This window comes from Dasypus novemcinctus, chromosome 10 (genome assembly GCF_030445035.2).
Source record: "Dasypus novemcinctus isolate mDasNov1 chromosome 10, mDasNov1.1.hap2, whole genome shotgun sequence".
Lineage (NCBI taxonomy): Eukaryota > Metazoa > Chordata > Mammalia > Cingulata > Dasypodidae > Dasypus > Dasypus novemcinctus.
In genome coordinates this window covers 34,781,979-34,793,610 of record NC_080682.1, presented here as the reverse complement: position 1 = coordinate 34,793,610, position 11,632 = coordinate 34,781,979, and positions in this window count along the sequence as shown.

The window sequence follows — 11,632 nt, the reverse complement described above, 5'->3', positions numbered from 1 at the left end:
AAGGTCTGAGCAGTGCTGTGTTTCAGTTTCAAGTACTGTTAATGATCCATTTGTCTCCCTATCCAGACAGATTTCAAAATATCTGGAATTTGGTAGCAAGTCTAAATCAGGAGCAGTCTCTAGAGCATCATTTATTCCAAAACTTAGTTTCAAACTTATCGAATAATGAGTAAGATCCTTCCACTTTATTGCACCTATATTGGTAAGTATGGTTTCAATCAGTCTTCACAGCATGTATTATTAAAATCCCTGGGATAGGCCAATTAGTTTCTTCACTTTGGAGAATGACGTCTAATTTCAGAGGGCAAGACAATTACCTAAATCTAGTGACATCTGCCAAAGCAAAATTGTTACAGTAGAGATTACTCCTTAAAGAGTATCAGTTCTTTCCTTAAGATAAGGACATCTTTGCTAAATGTCAAACTTTTCTTATAGTCTGTCAAACTTTAAAAATTACAATAAACTGAGTTTTCAGAATGGTGTGGAGCTGTTTTATAGGAACCAACAAAGCATAACTTTTACAAGATTTAGAAGGGATTTGTGGCTATATCATTAAGAGAACTTTTAAATTTGGATTTTTAATATTTGGCACATGAAAGAGAAAGTTTTTAGATGAAAATTCTTTTACATATGACAAAACATACTTTTCAATAAAGAAAAATGAATCAATATTGACTTTTTGCTGACAAAGAGACAATAATATTTGTATTTCACTTATATTTACCAATTCTTGGAATTTTTATTCCTTTGAATAAATCCTGGTTTCCATTTAGTATCATTTTCCTTCTGACTAAAGGTTTTCTTATTCCTTTCAGGGTAGGTCTGCTGTTAATGAATTATTTCATTTTTTAATGTCTCAATGTCTCTTTTCATCTTTGTTTTTGAAAGGTTTTTTTTCTGAGTATTAAATTCTGGGTTGATTTTTTTCCCTTTGATTACTTTAAAGACATTGCTCTACCATCCTGTCTTATATTTTTTCCTAGAAGTGTGCTGCCATTCTAACTTTCAGTCCTCTGTGCATAATGTGCCTTTCTCTCTAGCTGAATTCAATTTTTTTTCTTTATCATTGCTTATGAGCAATTTATTAAAATGTGTCATTGTGTAGTTTTCTTCCTGATTTTTATGCTTGGTATTTGTCAGATTCATATACCTCTGGATTGATTTATAGTTCTCATCAAATTTGAAATGTTTTGAACATTTTTTTTCCTGTCCATTTCCCATCCTCTCTTGTAGGGGCTCAATTACTCATATAGTAGGCCTACTGGATGTTTTCCGGCAGTGCGCTAATGTTCTGTTGATTGGTTTTACAGCCATTTTTTTCTTTGTTTTACATTTTACATAGTTTCTATTACTGTGTCTTCAAGTTTGCTGATCTTTTTATTTTCTGCAGTGTCCAGTTTCTCCTGTGTCCGATCTTCTGTTATCAGCTATATGGTGCAATTTTTGTCTCAGTAATTGTATTTTTCATCACTATAATTTTAGTTTGGTTCTTTTTTATATCTTCCATGTCTATACTTACCATGCTTAATCTTACCACTACTTTCTTGAAAATTATTGAATACAGTTATAATAACTGCTTTAATATCCTTACTTACTAATTCTATAACATTTGTCTTTCCTTTTTCAGTTTCAACTATTTAATTTTTCCTCACTCTGTATTACATATTCCTGCTTAGCTGTAAAACTTTTAATTTTTAATTGGATGCTAAACATTGTTAATTTATATTTTGGATGTTAGGTATTTTTATATTTTTATATTTATTCCTGAGCTTTATTAAGTGGGACCAGAGAGGTGTTTAGAAATTATGACTAGTTAAGAAATAAGAAATTAGTGAAGACTAATTTTTTTCACTATGTTGGCAATGGCAATTCATGTCTTTATACCCTGTATGACCTGTGAATTATGAAGTTTTCTGCTCTGGCTTGTGAGAAATTCAGATTTTTTCTGATTCTCTGTGAATCTAAGGATTGTTCCTTCTATTATATTGGAGTGATTCTTTCTCTGGACTTGGACCATTTCCCTTTATATATGTGATGATCAGTACTCAGTAGAAGACTCAAGGTGCACATTCCATAGGTTCTCTCTCTCTTTCTCAAGTGCAATATCTCTGGAGTTCTCTTCTCTGTGGTACTCTGCCCAATGAATTAAAGCTGCCTTGACTTTTCTGAATTCTCAACTCCATTTTATCACTTGAGAGTTCTCAAGGTTCCACTTTTACCCTCCCTCTCTGCTTTGTACCTTGGAAACTTTTTCTATGTGTTATGGATTGAATTGTGCCCCTATCCCTCCACCCCAAAAAAGTAAAACTCATAACCTCCTTTCACATCAATATGATCCTACTTCAAAATAAAATTTTGAAAAAAATTACTAATTAAGATGAAGTTTTAACTAAGCATTGGGAGTTCTGAGGTCAGGGAGAGGGAAAACAAGAGTTATACAGGGGGCATTTTGGGGACTTGTGAAATGTCCTGAATGATATTACAAAGAAAGATACAAGCCATTATATATTTTTGTCATAGCCTACAGAATTGTGTGGGAGAGAATGTAAACTATAATGTAAATGATAATCCATGCTTAGTGGCAATGCTCCAAAATGGGTTCATCGAGTGCAATGCCCATAACACACTAAAAATATAAAATTAAAAATTTTAAAAATGATGAGACCAAACTGGGTCCTAATCCTATTTGACTGGTGTTAGTAGGAGATAGAGAAGATGACCATGTGACACAGACAGTCAGAGATTGAGTTATATCATGGATTGTTGCCTAACTTCCACCAGAATCCTATATACATCAGAGGAAGCATGACCTTGCCAAAAACTTGATTTTGGACTTATAGCCTCCAAAACTTTCAAAAAATAACTTGCTGTTCTTGTAAGCCATATGGTTTGTGTTACTTTGTTATGGCAGTATGGTTGGAAAACTAAGACACCATGTAAAAAACTATAGTAATAGTAGGACTTACCCTTTTGTTTTACCTCTCTCTGGAATCACACTTATGCACTGCTTGAAGTACAATGTCTACATCTGTTTAGCCTACAACCAAAAGTTATAACCTCCATGTCTAAATGCCCTCCTCACCTTTTTCAGGCTTGACTTCCAACATGAGGCAACTACCAACCCTGACCTTCCATACTTCATGGACAACCTCATCATCTCACTTTGACTTTGACACCCCACACTGGGCCAACCAATTCCCATTTCGTGTACTATGTGGACACTTATTATGCTGAGCCTATCTGAAGGATTAAGGACTGAATTATTTAAGAAGTAAAGGGAAGAAAAGGTAGGAGAAAAAAGAAGAGATTAAGCTAAATAAAAAATATATATATATATTATATCATGAACAATGTTGGTTTAATTTCAATTTCAGGAATGCGAGAATGGTTCAATGATAGGCATTCCCATAAATAAAATTAATAATAATAGTTGGTCTAAGGATTAAGAGATTTAATAAGATATTCAGCATCAGTTTTTGAGAAAACACTAATAAGTAAAAATTGATTATATTCCTCAAATGAGTTTGAAGATGGAGGATGGGGTCAAGAGACAAGGAATGACGGAAATGAAGTAAAATGGGGTGAGCTGATGCTCAATATGGGCAAAACCCATGATTAGGAAAAAGGGGATGGTTTGGCAGTGGAGAGTGTGATTGTGGTACAAGGATGTGACTTGGGATGATGGTGCTGGAATATCAGAATGAGCAGAACTGGTGTTTGGGATGAACTGTCCATGGAACTGAGTAAAGGACTAGAGGAAGGAACAGGTGAACTCTGGGGATTTGTAATGTAGTAGGTGAAACTACAATAGTGGGAATGCTTTATTTTTTAAAAAAAATATCTCAGGGAAGGGTCACTGGTGCTGGGTGTTGGTGCTGGGGAGACATGTGGGAAAGGGGGCATGCTTCTGTGGAATATGAATGTGTTCATCTTGGCGTAAGGTATCAACTTAGAGGATGGAGACCCACATGTTAAACAAGAAAATATTATACCACTGTCCTGGGGAGTCCGCTGTGTTCTCAAATAAAGGGGCAAGAACATTTCAAGTACATAGAAAACAGGCCAATATGTCAAACCCTCAATATAATATGTGTAACTATGAGCCTTATTCTTTAAAATTATAACTTAGTGGTTGCTATAGGTTCTGAGAGAATGTGGAGGAAGAAATGGGTGGAACATGGGGCATATTTGAAATATTGGAGTTATTCTGCATGATTTTGCAATGATAGATACAGACCATTATAACTTTTGTCAGAACCTATAAAAGCATACAGTGCAAAAGGTAAACCATAAAGTAAAGCATTGACTATGGTTAGTAGCAATCTTTCCATATTTGTTCATAGATTGTAACAAATATACCATACTCAGGTAGGATATTATTGGTAGAGGAAAATGTGATGAGGGGAGGGAGGGAGGCGTATTGGAATTCCCTGTTTTCTTTACGATTTTTCTGAAACCTAAAACTTCTTAGAAAATAAAGTGAAAAAAATAAGACACTGGGGAAACATATAGCAGAAATTGTCAATATACATAAAAGATAACTGATCTTTACGATGATGAAAGGCATGTCGCGAAACTTTCTAATTTTTTTCTTTTCTTTCATGTTTAATTTTTATTTTATTTTATTTTATTATTGTTATTTTCTGTTGGCTTTGTTGGTACTGAGGGTTTTGGTTGCAAATGGTTTGCAGCTGTTGTAGGGGAGGATCACTGGTCCTAGGTGTTAGTGATTGAATTAGTCAGCCAGGGGGTGCTGATGCAAAATACCATAAATTGGTTGGTTTTTGTAAAGGGTATATATTTGGGGTAGGAGAGTAAAGATACCAGGCCATAAAAAAACAATTTACTTCCCTCATCAAAGTCTATTTCCACGTGTTGGAGCAAGATGGCTGCTGACATACACAAGGGTTCAGGCTTCCTGGGTTCCTCCCATCCAGGGTCTTGCTTCTCTCTAGGTTCAGCATTCCTCTCTTCCTAGGACTTGTTTCTTCCTAGGCTCAGGGTTCCTCTCTTCCAGGGCTCACTTCTTTCTCCTCTGTGTGCTTACTTCCTGGGGCTTAAGGCTTCAGCATCAAGCTCCAAAATCGAAACTCCAACATCAAAAACCCTCAACTCTGTCCTTTGCCATGGCATTTATACCCCAATGAGGTAGCCAAATCAAAGCCCTACTCATAACTTAATCATGCCCAGGTACAGACTAGATTACAAACATAATCCAATATCTATTTTTGGAATTCATAACCATATCAAACTGCTACAGTGATGGAGGATGTGTGTGGGGTGGTGTAACCGGTGCATGCTTCTAGGCAGTGGGAATGTGTTCATGTGGTTAGGAGGTGTTGTTTCAGTGGGTAGAGACCCAAAGAATAACCAACAGTATATTATTCCCATTCTGGTGAGTTCTGCTACATTCTCTCAGAGAGTAGTGAGAATCTCTATAGTACTGGGCTGCGTCTAGTAAAGGAGGATGAACCAATGCACCAGGCCTTTGATATTAATGCTTATACTTAGGAACCGTGTTCCTGTGAAATCAAAATATATATTACCTGTAGTAGATTGGCATTATTTATGAATTCTGAAAATAAATATTAGATTATGTTTATAAACTGCTTTGTTCCTCTGGGCATATTAAATTACATTGGATTTAGAGGTTTCGGTTTTACTTGATTAAATTATGACTAGGGTTTTGATTGTGCCACCTCTGTAGGATGTTGCATCTTGTCCCCTTGGTGAGCAGGGAATCACAGAGAAAGCACACTACAGAGAGGGGAGGAGGGAGTTTTGATCCTGGAGCCAGGGAAGAAAGCACATAGAGAAGGATATAAAAGAGAAAGGAGAGAAGGCTACACTAGAGGCCCTGATAAGAGAGATGAGTTATTTGTCTGACAGTTTACAACTCACCTTGTGGAGATACAGAGAGACCAGTGGAGCCTGGAGAGAAATAAGCCATAGAAGAGAGAGAAGACTTATCCCAGCCTACAGATGATATTGGAAGAGGCTGGGACCATGGAATCTTAAGGGGAGGAGGAAGCCAGATCCCTTGCAGATGTTGGCAGCCATTTTGCTCTAAAACATGGCAACAGACTTTGGTGAGGGAAGTCACTTATGCTTTATGGCCTTGTAATTGTAAGCTTCTTTCCCAGATAAATACACTTTATAAAAGCCAACAGATTCCTCATACTTTGCATCTGCACTCCTTTGGCTAACTAATACATTGCCTAACAGTTATATTCAGAAGGCCTCCTTGTTGCTCAAATGGGGCCTCTCTCTAAAACAAATTCAGCATATAAATAAATTCTCTGCCTTCCCCCCATTAAATATATGTCCCAGAGACTTAATCTTCAGTCTGTTCACGTGCCAGGTGAACCCTGAATCTCGGCAGAGTTGCAGTCAATGCCTACTTTCCAGTTTATCAGACTCACCCAGGACAACTAACAAAGGATGATGATGGACAACACCCATCCCAATAAGCACAGTGTATCTGCAACTACAAGCAAGACCCATTCATCAGTCCTACAAGATCTAAGCCCCCTTGCAATCTAAAGCAGAGTCAGCATCACCATCCCAAAATCTTCAAGATAAGAGAACAAACAAACATAAGAGGGATATGCAACTATGTACTAGACTTATTATTATTCTAGTAGTGAAAGAACTTGTATCATTGATATAAAGACAGTGGTCACCAGAAGTTCTGAGGAGAGGGCAGAATAGTTGTAACGTGGGGCATTTTTGAGGCATTGGAATTGTTCTGTGTGATATTGCAATGACAGACCCAAATCATTATACTTCTTATCAAAACCTATAAAATCGTATGTTGCAAAGCATTAAACATAATATAACCAATAGACCATGCTTAGTTGTAATGCTTCAATACATGTTCATCAATTGCAACAAATGTACCACATTAATAAAAAGATTTCATTAATGGGGCAAAGTATGGGAGGAGGATGGAGAGGGGTATGTAAGAATCCCTTACATTTTCAAAGTAACATTTATGTAATCTAAATCTCCTTATATATATATAAATCTCATATATATATGTAAAGTTATAAAAGAGGATTCTCAGTGATCCTGACCCTCTTCCTTATGTCAGTCAAAATTGTACTGGACTTCTGGGAAAATGGCATCTAATTAAGTAGGCAAATCTCAACTCTCTCACAAATAACAATGAAGAAAAGGCAAAAAGCTACCTTAGCAAGGGGCACACAGGATCTATAGAACAGGAGAGTGATGCACATCATCTAGGGGGAGAGGAACAGAGAGACAAAGAGGCCAAAGGAAAACCAGGAGTTACTTAACCCTGTGGCTGGGAATAGCACATACACCTCACCCTCAAGACAAATTGCCTTGATAAAACCCTTGACTCACTGCAGCCAACTGAGTGGGAAAGAGCTTTCCCTGGAAGGAAGAGGGGACTGGCAGAGAGTGGAGAGTGGCTTCTTTCCTGTGAGTTTGGCTAGCTGAACTCATTTTGAATCTCAAAAAAGACCCCAATCAGCAATTTAGAGGAGATGTGATCAGGGAGTCCATTACACCCAGCTACCCTGGGAGAGAGAGGAACTAGCTCAGTGAAGGGGCAGAAATAGGCACATAACCAGCCAGCTCTGGAAAATGGTTACAAGGGTAACTAACCTGAGGGAATGGGGGTGGGAATAGCCCGATAAACCTCAGAAGCCTACCTAACCTATGGAGTGGGTGTAGCTCAGTGTAGGAATCCCTACCTTGCATGTACAAGATCTCCGGTTTGACGCCTGACACATTCTAAGAGAAGGTATCCAGAGAGTGATACACCAGGCTATCAGGCAATGAGCTAGCACTTTCTGACAAGAATGTATAGACTGAGTTCTTTTTTTTTTTTATTTTAATCTTTTTTACCGTTTTTTATTTTTATCAGTTATTTTTTTCTTTATTTTATTTGCTAAAACCAGGTACCTCACCTGTAGAGGTGAGGCTGCAAGGTGATTGACTGATGGCCACCAGTAGCCTGAGAAGTCCCCAGGGGCATAAGAAGGAAAGATGTTTTTCCTGGGTTGCTTGTTTGTTATTTTTGTTGTTTTGTTTTTGTTTGTTGACTTTTCCCCTTTTTAATTTATTCTTTTACTTTTTTGTCTACTGTATTTCTTTTCTTTCCTTCATTTTTCCATCTTCTCTCTTCTGTTACTTTTCTTTCATTCCACCTTTTCTTGTTTGGTCTTCATTTTTTCTTTCTCTCTCTTCTTAACTTTCTAGCCTTTTAATTAATTCTATTGTTTTCTTTATTTTTTTTCCTTGTTTCATTTTCTCTATTCCACCTTTTTAATTTTTATTTCTTTGTATCTTTTATGATTTTTAATCATATTGCTCATTTAATTTCCTGATTACCATTCTATTATTATTACTACTAGGATTCCTTTTCTCTTTTTATTTCTTTTCTTTTTGCAGTCCTAATATTTTCTTCAAGGGAACACAGAATACTGCAAAGATATAGAATAAGAGGATCAAGTGTCAAAAAGGAATCTTATCACAAAAAGCAAAATTAAAAAACCCTATAGTAGAAAGAGAAACTAACCAACTGAATAAATCTATCAAGATAAACAGATTCCTAGACACACAAAAAAATTACAAGTCATACTAAGAAACAGGAAAACATGGACCAATCTAATGAAAAAAAAAAAAACTAAAAAAAAGCAAAAAATAGGAGAGGCAGAATGTGAAACAACCAAATAACTAAATAAGGATGTCAAATTAATTTCATGAATCAACTTACTGAAGTGAAAGAAGAGATAAATAACATTAAGAAGAGTCTGGGGAAACATACTGAATAAATTGTTAACAAACGTCACCACACCAGGGAGCCAAGAGTGCCTACAACTGAAAGCAGGAGGATTGCATCCAGCATCCACGTGGAATCTAAGCCCCCTCTTGATGTAGATGTGGAGTGGACACAACCATTCCAAGGTCCACAGGATGGAGGAATAGAGTATGGATTAGAGTGGACTTACTGATATTCTGTTCATGAACTATTGTGATTAGTAATAGAAGAAAATGTGGCATTGGTGTGGAGAAAGCGGCCATTTTGGCTGCTGGGGGTAGGGAATGGGAGCAAAAGATGAGATGTGGGGGCATTTTTGGGACTTGGAGTTGTCCTGGGTGGTGCTGCAGGAACAGTTACTGGACATTGTATGTCCTCCCATGGCCTACTGGGTGGAACGTGGTAGAGTGTGGACTATGATGTGGACCATTGACTATGAGGTGCAGCGGTGCCCTGGCATGTATTCACCAAATGCAATGAATGTCTCTTGATGATGGAGGAGATTGTTGCTATGGGGGAAAGAGCAGGGTAAATGGGGGGGGGGGGTTTGGGGGACCTCATATTTTTTTAATGTAATCTTAAAAAATAAAGGTAACAGATCTGATAGTGATGAATGGCACAATGCAAGAAATCAATTATACTCTGGAAGCACATAACAGCAGATTTGAAAAAGCAGATGAAAGGATCAGTGATATGGAAGATAGAATACCTGAAATAAGACAGAAAGTAGAACAGATAGATAAAAAGATTGGAAAAAAAATCCATCAGAGACTTAGGGGTTTAATGACAAAACAAAACATTCAAACATATGCAATATAAACATTCTGGAGGGAGAAAGAGAAAGGGAAAGGGGCAGAAAGAGTTTTGGAAAAAATAATGGATAAAAATTTTCCAAATATTTTGAGGGACATGGATGTACATGTTCAGGAAGCCCAGCACTCCCAAGTAGTAAAATCTTAAGAGATTTACTGCTAGACATATACTTACCAAATTATCCAATGCTAAAAACCAAACGAGAATACTAAAAGCAGCAAGAGAAAAGAGATCCATCACATACAAGGGAAGCTCAATATGATTTGAATTGATTTTTCATCTGAAACCATAGAGGTAAGAAGACAGTGCTATGGCATAGTTAAGGAGTTAAAAAGAAAAGAAACGTTCAGCCAAGAATTGTGGAACAAGTAAAGCTGGTATTCAAAAATGAGGGAGAGATCAAAATATTTACGGACAGAAATTAAGAGTTTGTCAAGAAGAAACCTGCCCTTGAAGAAATATTAAAGGGAGATCTGCAGGTTGAAAGGAAAAAAAACAGGAGAGAGAAGTTTGGAGGAAAGTGTAGGATGGAAGATTATTTTTAAGATACACTAAAAAGATAAAAAGAGAAATAAAAATAACATGATTCACATATAAATCTAAAGAAAATATGACTAGCGTAAGTAATGCCTTGACAGTAATAACACTGAATGTTAATAGGCTATACTCTCCAATCAAGATACACAGATTGTCAGAATGGATAAGGAAATATGACCCATCTATAAGATATCTATAAGAAATACACCTTTTTTTCCTTTTAATTAAAAAAAATTAAATACACTTTAGATTACATAAAATATAAAGGATTCTTATATGCCCTTTCCCTGCCCCTCCCACACTTTCCCACATTAACACTATCCTTCATTAGTATAGTACGTTTGTTGCAATTGATGAACACATATTGAAGCATTGCTACTAACCATGGACTACAATTTATAGTGTAGTTTGCACTCTATCACACACAATTTTGTAGATGATGACAAAATATACAATGGCCTGTATCTGTTACTGCAATATTATACAGGAAACTCCAATTTCCTGAAAATTTCCCCCAATTCCACCTATTATTCCATCTTCCATCCCTCAAAACCTCTAGTAGCCACTGCCTTTACATCAGTAATAATAAATCTTTCATTGCTGGAAAAATAATAAGTCTATAGTAGTATGAAAATATGTCCATTGTTCATTCCCTGATCTTGAGGATTTGGGGATGGTGATGCCCACTATGCTTCTAATTGAGAGGAAGCATAGATTACATGGTGCAGATGCATGGAAATATCTCTCATGAAGTTGCTGACACTCTTTTTTCTTTGTGATAGGTGTAGCCCATCATCATCTCCTTGTTAGTTGTCCTGGATGAGTCCAATGAATTGCAGTGTTGATGTTGCATCTCTGCTGTAATTCAGAGCTCGAGTCATATGAATGGACCAAAGATTTAAGTCTCTGGGACTTAAATTTAAAAAGTATAGTGTTAATTATACGTTCAAATAAAAGGGCAGAAAAGCCATGTGTAGAGATCTATAAATGAATCTAACTCTTTTACCATGGGAAGCATAAGTTCCAAAGTAAGGCCCACTGATAAGGTGTCAAATTTCTGAGCTGTTTGCCGTGCTTATATTTTCTAGATGTCCCTAGAGCCCTCAGGAGTCCCACTATTTGAGGCACCATTTACTGTAGCAAAGATCCTGCTGAGACTTGCATTAAGCATAACCTCTGGAATGACCTCCCCACTTACTTTGAAATCTCATAGTCATAAAAACTCAATTGTATTTACCATTTCCAGCCACTGGTCAAAGTCTTTTTCCAGATTCATTGCTAATTGGTGCTTGGTAATGATCCTTCGTTAACAGAGAGCATCATTCCTGGGAGTTAAGTCTCAGACTGGGGGAAAGGTAATGCATTTATATGCTGTTTGGCTTAGAGAGAGTCCACATTTGATGAACAAGGAGGCTTTTAGGAGTCAAATCTTAAGCAGTATGTAATACTAGGCTAAATTTCAATTTCACGAGAAAAGGTTCATAAGTGCAA